Raw genomic sequence first — 15,305 nt, 5'->3', positions numbered from 1 at the left:
CTATTTTCAACTGCTTCATCAGGGCCTTCCTTCCATCCTAATGTCAGAAGTGGGGACGTTTACCAGTGAGTGTACAAAATTTACTTCCATTGATCAAGCAGGGAGGGGTGATAAGTGGCAAGTAACATCTATACCACATGAGCATCAGCCAATGACCATCACAATAAGTGAGAGGCTAACTACCTATCCTTGATATACATTGGCATTGCCATTGCTGAGTACTTCACTATCAATATCCTGGGAGTCACTAATGATCCAAAAACTAAAGCAGATCAACCAACACCATGGCTACTAGATCAGGCCAGAGGCTAGATATCCCAGTGGGAGCTGATCGATTCAAGATTCAAGATTCAAGAGAGTTTATTGTCATGTGTCCCTGATAGGACAATGAAATTCTTGCTTTGCTTCAGCACAACAGAACATAGTAGGCATGACTACAGAACAGATCAGTGTGTCCATATACCATTGTATAAATATATACACACATGAATAAATAAACTGACAAAGTGCAAATAACAGATAATGGGTTATTAATGTTCAGAGTTTTGTCCGAGCCAAGTTTAATAACCTGATGGCTGTGGGGAAGTAGCTGTTCCTGAACCTGGTCGTTGCAGTCTTCAGGCTCCTGTACCTTCTACCCGAAGGTAGCGGGGTGATGAATGTGTGGCCAGGATGATGTGGGTCCTTAATGATGCTGCCAGCCTTTTTGAGGCAGTGACTGCGGTAGATCCCCTCGATGGAAGGGAGGTCAGAGCCGATGGTGGACTGGGCAGTGTTTACTACTTTTTGTAGTCTTTTCCTCTCCACGCTCAAGGTGCCGAACCAAGCCACAATGCAACCGGTCAGCATGCTCTCTACTGTGCACCTGTAGAAGTTAGAGAGAGTCCTCCTTGACAAGCCGACTCTCCGTAATCTCAGGAAGTAGGGGCGCTGACGTGCTTTCTTAATAATAGCATCAGTGTTCTCGGACTAGGAAAGATCTTCAGAGATGTGCATGCCCAGGAATTTGAAACTCTTGACCCTTTCAACCATCGACTCGTTGATATAAATGGGACTGTGGGTCCCCATCCTACTCCTTCCAAAGTCCACAATCAGTTCCTTAGTTTTGCTGGTGTTGAGGGCCAGGTTATTGTGCTGACACCATATGGACAGTCGCTCGATCTCACTTCTATACTCTGACTCATCCCCATCAGTGATACGTCCCACAACAGTGGTGTCGTCAGTGAACTTGATGATGGAATTCGCACTATGACTGGCTACGCAGTCATGAGTATAGAGTGAGTACAGCAGGCGGCTGAGCACGCAGCCTTGAGGTGCTCCCGTGCTGATTGTTATCGAGGCTGACACATTTCCACCAATACGAACAGACTATGGTCTGTGAATGAGGAAGTCGAGGATCCAATTGCAGAGGGATGCGCAGAGACCCAGTTCTGCGAGCTTGGTAACCAGCTTGGAGGGGATGATTGTGTTAAATACCGAGCTGTAGTCAATGAATGACAGCCTGACATATGAGATTTTGTTGTCCAAGTGGTCCAGAGCGGAGTGGAGGGCCAGCCAGATCGCATCCACCGTTGATCTGTTGTGGCGGTAAGCGAACTGCAGTGGGTCCAGGTTTTTGTTGAGGTAGGAGTTGATTTGCTCCATGATCAACCTCTCAAAGCACTTCATCACCACAGACATTAGTGCCACTGGTCGATAGTCATTGAGGCACGTCACCTTACTCTTCTTTGGCACTGGTATAATTGATGCCCTTTTAAACCAGGTGGGGACCTCAGATCTCAGAAGTGAGAGGTTGAAAATGTCCGTAAAAACTCCAGCCAGTTGGTCCGCACAGGTTTTTAGAACACGACTGGGTATACCATCAGGTCCAGGCGCTTTCCGCTGGGCCCAGCAGGGGTGGTGTGGGCCCAGCGGGTGTGGCGTGAGCCCAGCGGGTGTGGCGTGGACCCAGCGGAGGTGCGGAAAAAGGGGGGTGCGGTCGCACCCAACGCACCCCCCCTTCGGACGGCCATGCACTTCGTCCGAGCACGCGTCATGCAAGCCATCTTAAATGACCACCTAAACTGTAATTTGGCAACCTAAAAAGCTGCCAAGGTTGCCCGGCTGGCAACAGGGAATAAAAGATAAGCGAGAGCCCTGTATGACGTTTCTTTCCCTTTTCCCTATTTTCCTTTGTTAATGTGATGACATTGGGGAAGTGAAAATGCATCTTTTGGGCACAGCAGTTGCTTATTTTTGTTTTCATGCATTGTTAACAGTTTATTTTCCTTGCCAAGCTAAGCATTCCACTTCATTTAATGTCTTCAGAGGGCACTGAGGCATTGTCAGGCATTTCAGCAGTAACAAAAGGTGAGCGTGCAAGGGATCATTCCAAATACAACACCCACACACTGTTGTTGAGCTGGTGCACTACTGTCTATCCAGACAATGAAAAGTCTATTTGAAGAGCTGGGTTGTTTTGTAAGCTCTCTATATGCATTATTTAATGATTGTAGGGAAACAGGACGAATGGAGGCATTCCGGATAGATTAGCCGATGTCTGACATATGTTGGATGCACATATCATTTTCCCAGCAACAATCTCTGCAGGGTGCTGCACATCCAAGTGACAAAAACAGGTGGCAAGTCTTTCCATATGCCTGGGGCATGTGGGAGATAGGTGCAAAATTATCTTGCCTGCAACCAGCAATAAACCAGCTAACATGGCTCTTATATTTTGCAAGTACCAAGCTCAGTTCCTCTCTCACGAAAGAGGAACAGGGATTCCTTTTTCATTTTTCCACATTATCTCCTTTGGCCTGGCATCAGTTGTTGCCTGATTACTTTCAGGTTCATTGTGCCATTTTACCATATTAAAGGCGCACGGTTTTCTCAGCCGTTTCATGCAATGCTGTTTTTGAGAGCGCACTCCTGCGTTCCTTGCTTTCCTCTCACCGTCTGCATTGTTAGAAATATGTTGCGCTCTTTGTATTGGTTTCATCACTACCACACCCACTCACTCAGTAGGATGCTGCAATTTGTGAGCAATGCAATGCCAATTTAAGAACATAAAAGGAACAGAAGGCAGCGTTTTGTACTGTGAAGTCATCGCCATCATGCAATGACTATGGCTGGTCTTTTACCACAACTCCACTTTGCCGTCTTGGATCTCTTGACCTGTAGTAATCAAAAACCTGCTCTAGTTGAGGGGAGACTTAATAGAAGTATAGAAAATTATACGAGGTATAGATAGGGTTGACAGTCAGACTCCTTTTCCCCAGGGTGGAAATGTCCAACACTGGAGGGCATAACTATAAGGTGAGAGGGGGAGAGTTTAATGGAGATGTATGGAGCAAGTTTTTTTTACACAGAGAGTGGTGGGAGCCTGGAACACATTGCTAGGGGTGGTGGTGGTGGTGGCAGGTATGATTTAGGAGGTTTTTAGATAAGGACATGGAAGTGCAGGGAATAGAGGGATATGGATAATGTACAGGCAGATGAAATCAGTTTAACTTGGCATCATGTTCGGCATCAACATCGTGGGATGAAGGGTCGGTTTCTGTGGAGTCTGTTCGATGTTCTATGTCCATTGGCAGTATTGACAACACCATATGTAGTCCTAGAAAAAGGTCATACACACAAAATGATCATTATTGCCATTATTGCCTTCTATCATTATTGGAAGGACATTATTGCCATAGTGCAGAGAAGGTTCACCAGACTGATTCCTGGGATGTCAGGACTTTCTTATGAAGAAAGGCAGGATAGACTTGGCTTGTACTTGCTAAAATTTAGGAGAATGAGGGGGGATCTTATAGAAACTTACAAAATTCTTAAGGGGTTGGACAGGCTAGATGCAGGAAGATTGTTTCCGATGTTGGGGAAGTCCAGGACAAGGGGTCACAGCTTAAGGATAGAGGGGAAATCCTTTAGGACCGAGATGAGAAAAACATTTTTCACGCAGAGAGTGGTGTATCTCTGGAACTCTCTGCCACAAAGGTAGTTGAGGCCAGTTCATTGGCTATATTTAAGAGGGAGTTAGATGTGGCCCTTGTGGCTAAAGGGATCAGGGGGTATGGAGAGAAGGCAGGTACGGGATACTGAGTTGGATGATCAGCCATGATCATATTGAATGGCGGTGCAGGCTCGAAGGGCCGAATGGCCTACTCCTGCACCTATTTTCTATGTTTCTATTTTTCTATTCCTTGACCACATTCAAACAGACTTAATGTGACAAGATACTTTGTGATGCCTGGAGTATGGCAGGATCTGTGCTGAGCTCAATGTGATCCTCTAGCACTCCAGTCTTTTCACAACATTATGTAGGTATGTTACAAAACTTACCTTTAGCAGCGCTGCAGTTCTGTCACTGCCTGTGTGCGCGACTTTGGCGCCTTTGAGAGGGGGGCGGGTTTAAAATGCCGTTTTCTCCAGCCTATTCAAATCGATATTGGTCAGCCTGTTTAGTTGCTAAAGAGAAATCGCTCTGACATTCGTTCTCTGCAGTTATTTTTAAACATCGCTGGATATTTCGATTGTTAAATTAAAAATCATCTTCTAAAGCCGTGAACGCCGACAACGGGACGGATCTCAAGTAGGGGACAAAGCAACGTAGGCCGTTTATTTTTACATAAAAAGGTGCTTCTTAAGATGCCTTTAATCAAAAATTTAAATTGCGAGAAGGTGACTTGGGGCCCATCCAAACCGGCAGGATTTTTCCTGCCGATATGGGGTTAAAATTCACTGCAACCGCAACGTTCCAAACCATCGCGTTCCACAAAATCCCACTCGCAAGATGATTTAAATGGCCATTAATTTACAGGAATTAAACACTAAATTACTTCCATTTGGCCTATAAATTAATGACAATGAGATTTAAAAATCATGTAATATTGTGAATTCTTGTGTGAATGTTATTTGGACACTTAGGCTACTTAAAAATGTTAATCTTTTCTTAAGAAATGGATAGATGTTTAGATCTAGTAATTGAATTTTGTAATTAGCTACAATTAGGTAACTAACTAATTATATGCTTTAATTTCAGGTCATCCAAGTAAGATTGTTTCATATTTGTTTCAGAATGCTTCAATCTATAATAACTGAAAATGTATTTCAATTCTCTTAATTTTTAAGAAAGTTATGGGCTTTTGACTGTCCACGATCACAGCTTTTGTGTTAAGTCAATGGAAAAGCAATAGGGAACAAGATGCTAATCTCCGAGTATGAAAATGGCCATAACTTTTTTAATACTGAAGATATGAAAGTGAATTAGGTGTCAAATTAAACTTATTTTTATGCTTTATCTGATGGGATAAATTGCAGACTTGATTTTTTAAATCTCAAAATTTTGTAACATTGCTACATTATGTACATGTATGTCCCAGATGCCTCAATCTAAAGTCTTGTTATATCAAGGCATTTCTCCACAGTAATAAATTTGATCTCATGATGTCATTCATGAAGGAAGGAAAGTTGCTGTTTAAAGTGGAACGGGTAGGGAAGAATGTTTTGGGGTATCAATAAATCAATTACTTTGCAAGAAAAGCACTTTACCAATTGTGTTGCTGTTTGCATGCGCTTTATTTGATTTTAGAACATACAAGCTTCAGCCTAGTGGTAGGGGGAGGCCAATAATATCATGTGTTCTTTTAAAGAACCTTCTTAATCTCACAGTTCCTGACATAAGGTGCTTTATGTTTTAGATTGATGACCTATCATCAGAACTCAACAGATGCTGCCTGACCTGCTGATCTTTTCCAATGTTTTCTGTTTTCCTGCAATTTCAATATTTTGCTTTGTGGCAAGGTACTGATTGCTGTTGAGGGGACACAATAGACTGTAGATGCTGGAATCTTGAGCAAAAAGTGCATCAGGCAACATTTGTGGAGGAATGGACGAATAACGTTTCCTGACAGGACCATTCCTCAGGCTGATCAGTCTGAAGAAGTGCCTCTACTGTCCATTTTATCCACAGATGCTGTCTGACCCGTTGATTTCCGCCAGCATTTTTTTTGTTTTTAACTGATTGCTCTTCTTGGCGGAATTAGCGTTCCTAAGGCTAGAACATCAGACAAGGTTCCTGCTGCATTCTTATGGTCCCTGCTGGGAAATGGAGATCAGGATAAGGGCATGGTTTAGCTTTCCGACTCCTGCGCCAATTTGCCCGCTGATGTTCATTGTTGAGCACCAGGTGAAATGTTTAAGGTCAAGAGATTATAGTTACCTGCGGGAAGGTTCCGTAGTGGATTGGCACTGACATTGAGGGTGAGCAACTAGGAGTGCCTAGACATATTCAGATACTTACCTTAAGGCACCACTCATTACACTTGAAAGGAAACTGTGTTTTTACTTCTTCTTTCGTGTGGCGTGCACAGCCTAAAGTTGTTGGACAACTTGTCCTATTTGATCTTCCGTTTGTGCATGTCGAGTTGATTGCATTAGTCGAAACAGGGCAGACCACGTGAAGGTTGCAATCTTCCACTGTGTATTACTTACAGCTGTGTAATCACTGTACAAATAGTTAGCATATTTAATTGTGTGATAAATTGCTACTAATATCTAAAGGGGACACCAACAGAAACCAAAACAAAATCCTGTAAAGTATTGGTTGCCATTTAGATGTAAAGACAATAATCTGATTGAATTATTTGTAAAATTCAACCCTTTTGTTTCTGTTATGTTGTGTATGATTCATGAAGTGGTGAAAATCACTTAAAAATACCATCATAGTATCACATCTCTTCAGAGTTTTAACATTCTCTAAGCTTCAAAGTCAAGGCATATCCTATTGGTTACTATATTGGTTACTGATTATTGGTCATTTTTTAAGCAGTTCTGAACTACAACTGCCCTGTTCCAATGCAAACACATTTATGTTGTAAAATCTATACATTCATATATGCCATGAAACAAAATTGGTAATGTACTTGTACATTTTACACATGCAATCTATATATTACTAAAACTCTGTTCTTGACCGGTTTTGGCTTTCTGTGCTGCGATTTCCGAGAGTACGCCGCCACCTACGGCCGTCATTTTTGGCCACCTCGCTCAGAGCCCCCCTCCGCCGCATGTGTGCCGAGGATTTTTCCCGTCGATGAAAATTGACAGAGATATTAATGTTTTTACAAAATTCCCCATTCTCTCTGCTGCCTCTGCTGGAGGGAGGGGGAGGGAATATAAAACCAGGAAGTGGTGTGCTTCAATCAGTCTCTGCAAGTGGTGTGCCTCAATCAGCCTTTGCAAGTGGTGTGCCGCAATCAGAGCTTGGTTTCACCCCATGTTTTATGTGATGACGTTCCCATAAAACACGTTGGACCCTTTTTGCTGAATCAAATACACCACATAAATGCAAGTTGTTATACAGGCTGCAGAATAACTTTGAGTGTATGTTTCTTTAATCTGTACTCAATGCACGTATATCTTCTATGAGCATTTGTTGTATACTTTACAATATTTTAAAAGATATCTCCAGTGGTACATCAATATTAATTAGTGCGAAATCATTAAGGCAGGAGTGTCTGAACTAGCCCCTGCTCATCCTCTGAGGACCAGAGAACCGGTGAGGAGGATGGAGGGAGCCGGCGAAGGCGGATGCAATTGTAGGGCCGGCAAGAGTGTAAACCAGGGTCTTACTTTCCCCGCCCTCAAGGCCGGCTGCGGGAAGCGTCCCCGGGGCACAAAGGCTGATAATAATAATGGATGGGATTTATATAGCGCCTTTCTAATACTCAAGGCGCTTTACATCGCATTATTCATTCACTCCTCAGTCACACTCGGTGGTGGTAAGCTACTTCTGTAGCCACAGCTGCCCTGGGGCAGACTGACGGATGCGTGGCTGCCAATCTGCGCCTACGGCCCCTCCGACCACCACCAATCACTCACACACATTCACACACAGGCAAAGGTGGGTGAAGTGTCTTGCCCAAGGACACAACGACAGTATGCACTCCAAGCGGGATTCGAACCGGCTACCTTCCAGTCGCCAGCCGAACACTTAGCCCATTGTGCCATCTGTCATCCTAAGGGGTCAGGCGAGGTAAAGGACGACATTTCGCTGGACGATCCTGACAGAGGTGATGGCTGGAGGCCCTGTACCAGCCTGGGATTTGCCTGGATTGGGCGCTGCTCCACAAGATCACCGGTCTGGCTTTTGAAAATGGCGCCAAAACCTGGCGACTTGAATGCGGTCTCAGTGGACTATGCAACTTGCACCAATTGCGGATCGCACTTATTAGGTATGGCAATACTTTACTGAACTGTATGCAAAACAAGTACTTCACTATACATAGGTTTTATTTAATTCAAATTCTTTCTACGGATTTTTTTTCAGAATAGATTCATGTTGTATGACCCATGCTTCCTCCTGGGCTAACACTGGTGTTTGTGTGCTGTCAACTAAGTGAAGCTCAGCAGACATGACTTGGAGCCCTGTACCTCTCTGAACATTATAAAGGTTGCTAATAGTGATGAGTGAACAAAACAATGTAGATAATGAGAAATGCAACTAAAGCTTATGAATTACAAGAATGTAAGCATTTAATGAAACTCTGCCCAAAATCCCACCTCATCAAAGACACTGTGAGTTGATTATTCTTCATCTGTTCACTAATTATCCAGTCCTGACAGTAACCAGAGACCACACTGATAAATCAGCCGTCCACGACATTTAAATCCTTCCTACACTTTTTATCTTCCATTTGCCCGGAGGGAAGGAAACATTTTAATAGTGTGAAACTCTGTAAAAGATAGTCTTTATCATCTGACATATCTTTCACTGTATCTTATGTAAGCCTTTGGGCCAATATTTAAAGGTTTAATCTGCTGTCAAACTATAGGGATTATTACTTTTACCTCAAAAATTAGAACTGTGTCATTGACAAGTGTCATTGGCTTAATTTTATGGCTGCTATTTGGCAACATAGTTTATCTTCTGTACATTCTATAATATCTGAAACACTTGTCAATGATAGGTTCTAAATTTTCTGGTGAAAATAATAACCCCTCCAGTTTGCTTTGTGATTTATGGCTTCATCATTGAAGTGCAATTCACTTCCACGACCTGACCCCTGTCTACAGTTAAAAAGAAAACATCATCATCTTAAGCACTGTCACAGTCGCAGAGTCGTAGAGTGACACAGTGTGGAAACAGGCCCTTCAGCCCAATTTGCCCACACCGGCCAACAATGTCCCAGCTACACCAGTCCCACTGGCCTGCGCTTGGTCCATATTACACCAAACCTGTCCTATCCATGTACCAGTCTAACTGGTTCTTAAATGATGGGATGTCCCAGCCTCAACTACCTCCTCTGGCAGCTTGTTCCATGCACCCACCATCCTTTGTGTGAAAAAGTTATCCCTCGGATTCCTATTAAATTTTTTTCCCTTCACCTTGAACCCATGTCCTCTGGTTCTTGATCCCCCTACTCTGGGCAAAAGACTGTGTATCTACCCGATCTATTCCTCTCATGATTTTGTATACCTCTATAAGATCTCCCCTCATCCTCCTGCACTCCATGGAATAGAGTCCCAGCTTACTCAACCTCTCCCGATAGCTCACACCCTCTAGTCCTGGCAATATCCTTGTAAATCTTTTCTGAACCCTTTCAAGCTTGGACTCTTTCCAATAACATGGTGCCCGGAACTGAACACAATGTTCTAAATGTGGTCTCACCAATGTCTTATACAACTGCAACATGACCTCCCAACTTCTATAGTCAATACTCTGACTGATAAAGGCCAAAGTGCAGAAAGCCTTTTGACCACCTTATCTACCTGCGACTCGACCTTCAAGGAACTATGCACCTGTACTCCTTGATCCCTCTGGTCTACAACACTACCCAGAGGCTTACCATTTACTGTGTAGGTCGTACCCTTGTTAAATGTCCCAAAATATAAACAATCACTCTTTTCTGTATTAAATTCCATCAACCATTCTTCCGCCCACCTGGAAAATTGGTCCAGATCCTGCTGCAATCTTTCACAACCATCTTCACTATCTGCAAAATCACTAACTTTTGTATCATCAGCAAACGTGCAAATCTTGCCCTGTATGTTCTCTTCTAAATCATTGATGTAGATGACAAACCGTAACGGGCCCAGCACCGAACCTTGAGACACACCACTAGTCACAGGCATCCAGTCCGAGAAGCAACCTTCCACCATCACCCTCTGCTTCTTTCCATGGAGCCAATTTGCTATCCATTCAGCTATCTCTCCTTGGATACAATGCAATCTAACCTTCCAGAGCAGCCTACCATGCGGAACCTTGTCAAATGCCTTACTGAAAGCCATGTACACAACATCTACAGCTATGCCCTCATCGACCTTTTTGGTCACGTCGTCAAAAAAATTAATCACGACCTCCCATGTACAAAACCATGCTGACTATCCCTAATCAGCCCTTGCCCATCCAAATGCCCGTATAACCTATCCCTCAGAATATTCTCCAGTAACTTTCCAACTACAGATGTTAAGCTCACCGGCCTATAGTTCCTAGCCTTTTTCCTGCAGCCCTTCTTGAAAAGAGGCACAACATTTGCCACCCTCCAGTCTTCCAGCACAAGTCCTGTATTTAAGAACGACTTGCAATTTCCTCTCTAGTTTCCCGCAATGTCCTCAGATATATCTGATCAGGCCTTGGAGATTTGTCTATCTTCAAATATGACAGTACCTTCAATACTTCTTCGACAGTAACCCTGACTGCTCTCAATACATTTCCGGTGACTGCTCCAATTTCCTCTGGCCTACTGTCTCTCTCCTCAGTAAATACAGAGAAATACTCATTTAGGACCTTGCCCATTTCCTGTGGCTCCACGCAGAGGTGACCACTTTGATTCCTGAGTGGTCCCACTCTCTCTCCAATTACCCTTTTCCCCCTTAAGTATTTATAAAATCTATTCGGATCGCCCTTAATGCTACCCGTCAGAGCTATCTCCTGGCCCCTTTTTGCGCTTCTGATTTCCTTTTTTAGTTTACTCCTCAGTTCCCGAAACTCGTCCAGTGATGCACTTGTTCCCAGCTGCCTACACCTGTCCCATGCATCCTTCGTGTTTTTGATTAAACACTGAATTTCCCTCTTCAGCCAAGCTTCCTTACGTTTGCCTGCTTTACACTCTAATGGGGACATACACATCCTGAGCTTTCTTCAGTACACTTTTAAAAACATCCCACTTGGCCGAGGTTGGGGAAGTCCAGAACTAGGGGTCACAGTTTAAGGATAAGAGGGAAGTCTTTTAGGACCGAGATGAGAAAATCATTTTTTACACAGAGAGTGGTGAATCTGTGGAATTCTCTGCCACAGAAGGTAGTTGAGGCCAGTTCATTGGCTATATTTAAGAAGGAGTTAGATGTGGCCCTTGTGGCTAAAGGGATCAGGGGGTATGGAGAGAAGGCAGGGATGGGATACTGAGTTGGATGATCAGCCATGATCATATCGAATGGCGGTGCAGGCTCAAAGGGCCGAATGGCCTACTCCTGCACCTATTTTCTGTTTCTATGTTCCTTTCCCCTCAAATAACCTGCTCAACTTGAGAGAAACCTTCTCTCACACCCTCAAAGTTGGCCTTATCCTAGTTGAGCATTTTAACACGTGGACTCTCTCCGTCCATATCCATAATTATCTTAAACCTAATTGAACTTTGGTCACTGGTCCCAAAAGGCTCCTCCACACACACTTCATTAACTTGATAAATTCAAAGAATTAAAGTTAAAATATTACTGTTGGTTTAAAAAGCACTGAAAGGTCGAGGGCCAAAATACATTTCTGATCTTCTGCTACATTATGAACCATCCAGACCTCGGAGGTCGTCTGGAACAGGTCTGCTTTCTGTCCCCAGAGTCATGGAGAAGCAGCGGTTAGTTTTTATGCATCACATATATGGAACATGTGGGTGCAATTCCAGAAAAATGCAGGTCGGCTCCAACTCTCAATTCTTTTAAATCGGGGCTGAAGACCTTTCTGTTTGACACTGCCTTTAATTAAATTAAATAATTATTCATTTTTTACACTTGTGTAATGGTGGAAGTGGAAGCAGTGATTTGCTCCTCCATTCCAATGCATTGGACCAAGGAAATAATTCATGAAGTGATCTCTACAACTTACTAGACTATAGGGTCCTGTTCCTGAGAAATATTTGTGACCTGACCTATTCGTAAGTTGGAAATGACAATAATAGTGTGTAGGAGGGGATCACACAAACAGCTGTGAGGAGAATGAGCAGGCAGGATGAGGGTGGTCACCAGCCGATCTCACTGACTATGAGTGAGTCTGCTTAGCCCTCCCAGCTCTGCTCAGCTCCACCAATGTGTTTGTCGATCATTGCATCAGTGTGAAGGGACCAGGTTAGGTTGAGTAGTATGGTTAGGAATTTGAAGTTGTCAACCATCTCTACAGCAACTATGTTGATGAGGATAGGCTTGGGTTCACCCCTTCACCTCCTAATGTCAATAAACAACTCTTTTGATGGTAAAGTTAAGGGCATTGTTATTGGTTTCCCATTGACGGTAATGGCATCATTTTGTGGGTGACCAGCAGCAGCATTTCCGCTAATGTTGGGCCTGATTAACAATTACTTATTCGATAACTGTAACGGTATTTTGTCAAACTTTTTCCATGTAGAGTGCTGGGATGCTTCAGTGAATCCTGCAGAGTTACAGGCTCATTCATTATGATTTCAGAGGCTATAATTTTTAGGAAATTAAACATCAATTAGAGCCCGCTTAAGGAGTTGGCATCTGAATGCATTAATTAATTACACCATTTTCTTTCTGACTACATACAGAAATGTACACTGCTAACAGTTGTACATTTTACACTTTATACATTTTAATATGTTGGTTATCTGAGATAATAAGCACTGGAATGCAAATTGCCACAGAAAATGGAGTGGACAAAGTCTGCATGTGTTCTCTCGGTGCTGTAACTGGGAGATTTGAGTTTTGCTTTCATTCCTCTTGACCTTGTTCCAGTTCCAGTACAAGAGTTTTGGTTCAAAACCCGACACAATGCGTCTTGCCTATCAGTTGGTCTTGCAGCACTCCCATTTTTAGCATGTGAAAACCCGCTATTTTCTGGAGCACAGTGCATGTTTCCCACAGTTAAGCTTCAACTGGATGTTCCCTGCCTTCATCCCATAGAAAACGTCTTTCTCCGTTGCGGATGTAATGCTGTTCCTAGCACAATGTTTGTTTAGAGCTTTGTTGGAAGAAAGTAATGTTGATCCAAATTGTGTCCATCTGTGACCAACCACAATGCAAGTAGGCCTTCATTTTTCTGCAGTGGTGCCATTTATAGAGCGCTTTCCTGCATTCTGAGAATTCCACTCTGGTGGGAAGCAGGGTTTACTTGTTAGTTCTCCTGTGCCTCTGCAACGCCAGCTAACCTCACTGTCCACTGTCTCCTTTTACCTCAAGGCCAAACTCCCTACCTTTGCCTGACCTGCACCGCACCAATCAGTTCTCCAGTCCTACCCAATTCACGGAGTCTCTCCACAAATCTCTTCAACCACTCAAGCATCCTTCCTTTACAATTGAAAGATAATCACAGTAATTGCCATTCACAAGCAGCTGATCCTTGCCCCAACTTCTCTTCTGATATGACTGCGTCCTCCACAATCCTTGACCCTCATTGACTCTCTCTCTGTCTCTCCTGCGACATTCTGCAGCTGGCTGGGGCCCCATCCCTTGTCCAGTGCATAGAAGAAAGGTCATCTTTTGTGTCAAGCGGTTTCAGTGGCACAGTGAGTCATTAACCCCCCCCTCCTCACTTTCCCTCTCCACCTTAAAAACCCAGCATCTGCAGCTCCTTGTTTCTACAGGTCATTTTCTCCATTGGATTCAGATGTAATGCCAATGTTTCAGACTCAGTCACAATGAATTTACAATTGAACAATTGACACTCCTTTGCAAGTACCATGGAAATTCTAGGCATTTGAATTTTATTGAGTATGTTCGGGTTGATAGTTGACTGGAGATTGCTAGTTTCAAGCAGCCCTTTTGCCGGAGTGAATCTTCCTAATTATCGTGCAAACATTGTTGTTGATGCAGTATTTGACAGATGATGGATTTAAATTGCCTCTACTCTGCAAAAGCTTACTTTTTTTTATTCTGATAAACAGAGCTTGAACAGCTTTTTCTAATTATCAGCAGTCAGACTGTGCAAAGGCACAATTCTGGATTTTTATTTCACTCCTTTGACATCACTGTGATCCAAAATAACTACAAAGACAACACAAATTGTGTAGATATTATGCTTTATAAAGGGCCTGCACTTTCACGAGGTAATTCACGAATTCTGCTGCGTTTTCCCCTTGATTCAAACTCGCAGAATGTTCGTAACGAGTCCGTAAGAGGTCGTAGGAGTTCATAGATATATTGTAGTGGCTCGTTATGCCAGCCGTAGGTACTCGTGGCATCACGTAAGTTGAGACGTTTTTTCCGGCCCGAAAAAAATATCCACGAGTGAAAAAGTGGTCTGGATGACAGAAATTGCAACATTTTACTCGTAAGGAGGGCATCGAAATAGTAGTGGGAATTTGTAGACAAACTCGTAGGAGTTCGTAGGAGTCTGTGAACATAGTCGTAGAAGGTCATAGGAGTTTGTAGATTACAACAATCTTGATTTTTTTTTTTAGGTCCTTTAAACTCGGCAGAGGTTTTGAATTAAGTTGTGAAAGTGGGAAAGGATGTTATCGGGACTGGAGAGTTTGAGATAAGAAAATGCCTTGCTTTATGTTTTGACTCCAATCCAACTTTAATCAGCATGACTGGCTTTTATTTAGCACCAGTGCATATATTAAACTTGAATTTGCTTTAACTCTGAACCAGGGAGTTGACCTATCAGTGGCTTTCACCTCTGATATAGTGCACAAACACCAGCAAATTGTGGCATAAATATAACATGACATTGCACATGCCCCTCCATAATATGATGGTACTTCTGAACGACTCACCATAAAATATTGACCGCAATCATATCTCCCTCATTGTCAATGGTGACATTTCATTGCATGAATTAGTGTCACGGTGAACAAAATGGTGAAGAGTAAATTATTCATTGCCCAGGAGTGCTTTGCCACTGAGCACATGAAGTTCTCTGGATTTGAACTATTGAAAGAGAGTTGTTTACGTAAATACAGACATATTTGAGTTACCTTATTTTGTGCGTTGTACTGATTTGTTTGGAAACTCTACAACTAGATACCATGATTAAACTTTGCTAAATCTGCCTTCCTTTAATGGAGTGGATCTTCTACTGCCCCGTCTAAGGACCACACTGTTAATTCTGGGGGTGGCATGAGAAGTGGGGTTTTGCTGAGAGCCTTTGT

The 15,305-nt window shown here is 43.1% G+C and overlaps 1 protein-coding gene across 9 annotated transcripts in view; it reads left to right on the top strand.

Annotated features, from left to right (window-relative positions):
• The window catches only part of ldb2 (LIM domain binding 2), a 509,983-nt gene that overhangs the window by 378,519 nt on the left and 116,159 nt on the right, over positions 1-15,305 (top strand). The gene's annotated exons all lie outside the window — the stretch shown is intronic.

This window comes from Amblyraja radiata, chromosome 1 (genome assembly GCF_010909765.2).
Source record: "Amblyraja radiata isolate CabotCenter1 chromosome 1, sAmbRad1.1.pri, whole genome shotgun sequence".
Lineage (NCBI taxonomy): Eukaryota > Metazoa > Chordata > Chondrichthyes > Rajiformes > Rajidae > Amblyraja > Amblyraja radiata.
The sequence above is the reverse complement of the archived record's forward strand: the minus strand, read 5'-3'. Positions and strand labels throughout refer to the sequence as shown.